Source organism: Neofelis nebulosa, chromosome 3 (assembly GCF_028018385.1).
Source record: "Neofelis nebulosa isolate mNeoNeb1 chromosome 3, mNeoNeb1.pri, whole genome shotgun sequence".
NCBI classification, from domain to species: domain Eukaryota; kingdom Metazoa; phylum Chordata; class Mammalia; order Carnivora; family Felidae; genus Neofelis; species Neofelis nebulosa.
Genome location: NC_080784.1, coordinates 83,989,390 through 83,994,609, shown reverse-complemented (window position 1 = coordinate 83,994,609; position 5,220 = coordinate 83,989,390). Strand labels below are relative to the sequence as shown.

General features: G+C 37.1%; 1 pseudogene; it reads right to left on the bottom strand.

The window, feature by feature from the left end:
* Window positions 1–908: 908 nt before the first annotated feature.
* LOC131506124 (large ribosomal subunit protein eL6-like) lies at window positions 909–2,632 on the bottom strand (annotated as a pseudogene).
* Window positions 2,633–5,220: the final 2,588 nt, after the last annotated feature.

Here is a 5,220-nt window from a genome sequence, read left to right as displayed (position 1 = left end):
ATCTTATACGCCACTTATATAAAGCTCAATAGAGCTGAAATTTTAAAATAGAAAAAGCCAGGGCTCCTGGGTGGCTCAGTGAGTTAAGCATCCAAGTCTTGATTTCGGCTCAGGTAATGATCTCACAGTTCATGGGTTCAAGCCCTGAATCAAGCTCCGTGCGGACAGTAAGGAGCCTACTTGGGATTCCCTCTCTTCCTCTCTCTTTGTCCCTGTACTGCTCACATGCTCTCTGTCTCTCTCTCAAAATAAATAAATAAACTTTTTTTTTTAAAGGCATGCAAGGACCCCACAGGAAATGAGCACAACATGGCAGTTCCTTCTTCATCCAACAACCTCATGATTCTTTTCTCACTCCCCTGTTATCAGAGCCAAATAAGAAGACAACTCTCAAAATTTGCATTTCCAAAATCCAGCTCCAGCATCACACAGCAGAGTCCAGGAGGCTGAGTTTGAAGTTAAAAGTAAAATTATGTGAAAACTGACACAGTTGATAAATGATTAAATTTTTTTGCAATAACCCCTTTTAGCACCAATATGTTAATACATGCTTAATGAATAATTAAATACTAAGTTCCCATTTCTCAACAGAGTTGATAAACATGTGAATTGCACAAAATATTTGTGCAGGCTGTATGTAGAGATAAAACTAATCACATAAAAGCTGGAAGAAATAGATATGCTGAAGGTAGAAGCATCTAATTCAAAAGATAATGATTATTTTTAGAAAACCGTACCCAAATATCTCAATTTCACAGGTGCATCTGCAGAAAATGTGTTTATTTATCACTCTGAAGCATGACTTTTCATTGAGATCAAATTACTTTCCTCCTAAATTGATTTCATTCATTTTTTGGAATCCGAGTGTTCCTTGTATCCCCATGGAAAGGGAAGTGATAGCTGTAATATGTTGGTTTCATTGGCAAAGGAAAATGTCTGTAAACAGTTAAAGGGTGCCATTTTGTAAAAGTTTAATCACATGCTTCATGCAGTTATTTCTATTATGGTTGGGTTTCTTTCATTAAATTCACATAACAAAGTAAAGCTTTGGAAGGTCAGTCTGTTGAAGATAAGTCTACTGTATGTTCAGTTAAAAGTTCAACACTAAATATATAATTATTTGTTTTTGCAATATTAATGTGGATACAAATTCAGCAGAGCCCTGTACATCACAGGTAAAGTAATGGTCTTACTAAATTAAGAAACTTACAGAGAAAAATACTCTTGGAGTTGGCTCTGGCACACAAATAAGTTATAATTTCCTCCAACAAACTGTCAATAGTCTACCATTTGAAATAGAAACTACAGGGGCGCCTAGGTGGCTCAGATGGTTGAGCCTCCGACTTCGGCTCAGGCCATGATCTTACCCTTTGTGGGTTTGAGCCTGCGTCAGGCTCTGCGCTGACAGCGCAGAGCCTGGAGCCTGTTTCAGATTCTGTGTCTCCCTCTCTCTCTGCCCCTCCTCTGTTCACGCTCTGTCTCTGTCACAGAAAATAAGTAAACATTGAAATAGAAACTACAGATGTCAAAATTTATAAACATTAAAGTACTATAAAAATTTCATGATGAAGCTTATGTTAAGTACCCGAAATGTATTTTTGCAAGGTCATAAGTGCATTCTCTCTTTGCTGTTCATCCACAGATTTTAGAAATGTTTCAGCCTTTAAGAGAACTATTTTGTAAATCAACCTACAAGTCCTGTAATGGCATTGAATATTTTCTTCTTATTTTTAATGGATCAGTTATTTAATTAGGTTCTTTGTAAGAAATTTAGAACACCAATCTGTGAGGGTAAACTCCATTCCGGAGAGAATACACAAAGCGGAGGTAACCCTGAAGCTGAGGAACAGCTTTGATTTTTGGCAGAATTTGCAAGTCCACAGCTTTCTCATCAACCTTGCGCTGCTCTGTAATCTCATGTTTCTCTTTCTCTGTGTCAAAGATGTCACATTGCAGGTGTCTGGGTTTACACAGCTTCCTCTTCTTAAGGTAAGCGTCGGTGAGGTGTCTGGGGATTTTCGCACTGCTGGTATCAATTTTGGTGGAGGTGGCAGTGACTAATTTCTGGTGTGTTCTACGAAGAGGAACTCGATTGAGGGACAGAGGTCCCGTCACAAGTAACAAGCCATGCTCAGTTGCTTCAGGAAAACCACCTAGTTGCCTCTGTGGTGCCCAGTGAGGATGATTAAAGTGGTCCCTCGCAGTTTCCTCACCTGCTGACTGAAAGGTGTTTTGCCATGGCTCAACAGCTTCTGAGCACACCTCCTGTAGGATGATGCCCAGGCATTTTGCGAAGTTTAACCACTCAGATACCACCATTCTTGCCACCACCAACTGGTTTTGTGACAGTAGCAGAACTTCTTTTTCTTTTCAAGCCTGGATTTAGCTGCTGAATACTTGCTCTTGTACACAGCCTGTCTCGAATACATAGCCGATTGGGAGTATCTACCACTTCCTCTGACCAGGACAGGGTCTGGGCTGCAGTGGGGCTTCCCCTTCTTTGACGTTTTAGCCTTGAGGTTGCCCTTCTTAACGTTGCCACCAGCATCAGCCTTCTTGGCTTCAGGTTTCTTCTCCCTAGTATCTGACTTCTCAGCTTTTTCACCCAGCATCTTGCAAGATGGGAAAGAATGGCATTGAATATTCTCTGAAAGAACTCTGCATTTAAGAAAAATGTTTGGAAATCTATTATCAAAATTGTCCAGTGAATTGAAGCCAAAAACTAGTTTTTGCAATAGCTGCAAACAAAGGCAAATTTATCCCTACAAAAACGGGGACATGAACAAATTAAATGATGAGGCCTCAAACAGTGTGCAAGATTTAATTTTAAAATTCTGTAAAAGCCTTTGAAATGACTTGCAGAAAAAAATCTTTTGATCCAGTTCCTTTTTTTGTAATTGGATTATATTATGTACTGAAATGCAACGAAATTGAAAAGACCTATGATTTTGCAGCATCTGTTTTGCAAAACACTAAAAATATTATAAATGGAGAATTTATTTTATGAACTTTATAAGATAGATTTTTAGAGGGTAAAGCTTTATAGGGTATATTTGTAGAAAAGAAAAACTCTAAACTGAGACAAAAGACTGTGCCTATAAAAATGTTTGAACTGCTACATTTACATATTTCATTAAAAGTAGAATTGAGACTATCTTCCACTTAGAATTTGTCTCTGAACTTATTAGGTAATTCAGAACCCCTAAATATTTCCTCAATTAAAATATTATATGATCAAAAAAATCCCATATAGTCTACAAAAAAAAAAAGTAAATACATGTCGTTTTCAAGTGTATTAATATTAACTGAAGATTTTAGGCAATTTTTGAAAAATTAACAATTTAAAACCATATTAAAATAATAATACATCCTGCAGAAAAATATTAGTGAATTAATATTAGAGAGATATATGGTTTGTGCTAATTTTTTGTTTGGACAATCAATATAATTTTTATATTTTGCCTTTCTCTACAAGAAAATATGTCATACTACTTTTTAGAAAAAATTTATCTTTGAAAATAATTTTTATGAAAACTATTTTATACATCAGCCAATATAAATAATATGGTGAATTAACTGTTCAATGAATAAACATTTCAAATATAAAATTATAATCAATTTTAATGTATCCTTTCATTCTCAAAAGTGTCTTGACATGCTGTCTTATTTTGCTCAGGTTACCATCACAGAATATTATAGACTGGATGGCTTACCAACAGATATTTATTTTTTCACAGTTCTGGAAGCTACAAGTCTGAGATCAGGGTACCAGTATGTTTGGATTCTGGATTCTGGTGAAAGTTCTCTTAGCTTGCAGATGGCTGCCTTCTGCCTGTGTCCTCATACCTCACATGGTGGGGAGAGACAGACCAAGCTTTGTGGTGTCTCTTCTTACCAGACCACTAATTCCATCATGAGGGCCCCATGATCTCATCTAAATGTAATTATCTTTCAAAGACCCCACCTTCAAATACCACCCCATCGTGGGTTAGGTTTTCAAAATACGAATTTTTGGGGAGACACAATTTAGTCCATATCTCTTGAACAATAAATTTTGGGGCTCCATACTTAAGAATCTTACTATCATAGAGTAAGGAATGGTCCCTTGGCATCAGAGTCCAGATGCACAGTCCTGGCTTGTCTTTGGTTGTCAACATCCAGTTCCAGAGCATCCAAATCCAAATTGACATATTTACCTTTAATCTGTTTTCCAAGAACAGCTCATTTTTAATCCTCTTCTCCTTGTCTGTGAAAGATTTCTACTCTTCTGGGCCTCTCAGCCCAGCCTATGTTCCTCTTGGGGATACAGGCCCTCCTTTCCATCTTTTAGGAAGTACGGAATTCTGTGAGGCTGTCCTCGGGCATTTAGGCAGTTCATGCTACCATTGCTACCTTACTGCTCAGTTGCCATGATGAATGTTGGGTTTCTCTAGGAGGCTTGCAACCTCCTTGGGAAATTAGCCAATGGTTCTCTGTGGTCTGGGATACCCTCAAAATAATTTGAGGTTTTTATTGTTCCTCCCTAATCCTGGCACTTGCCTGAGGGGATGGCACCGGGTTCAGGGATTCATCACTATCTAAAGTCTGGTCACATCCTCTCTTATTTCTCCTTCCCAGAAAGTTGACTTTATCTCTTTTTGGGGAGAAACGAGCTCTTAAATCATTCCACAGTATTTTCATAGACATAGTTTAAAATTTGGCTGTCATATTTTTGGAACCCTCTATCAAATAGCTTCACACTTGCAATCAATTGCCTTGGGTTTGAAGATGATTATGGCTAAAATGAGTTGAAAAACAACAATAAAAATTCAAATGACTTTTTTGTATACTGTATTCACCCTTGTTCTAAATAATGAAAGCTAGCTAGCGGCTCCACAGGGGAAGACAAGACAGGAATGCTGGAAGGACAAGCCTTAGTTATTACCTCACAATGTCCTGCCAAAAATGTTGGAATTTTAAGACTGAACAAAATCCTTATAAATTATTCATCAAGTCCACCCTTTTGTTTTATAGATGTCCTGTGTAAAGTGAGACCCAGAGAGATTAAATGATTTTCTTTTAAGGCTGCACAGATTTTGAACCACAGAAGTAGGGCTACAATGAACTTTACCTCCACCAAGTACAGGAATTCCTTTCACTGATTTACACTATTTCCATATATATATATATATATATATATATATATATATATATATATGGTTTTCTGAATTTCTTTAAAAA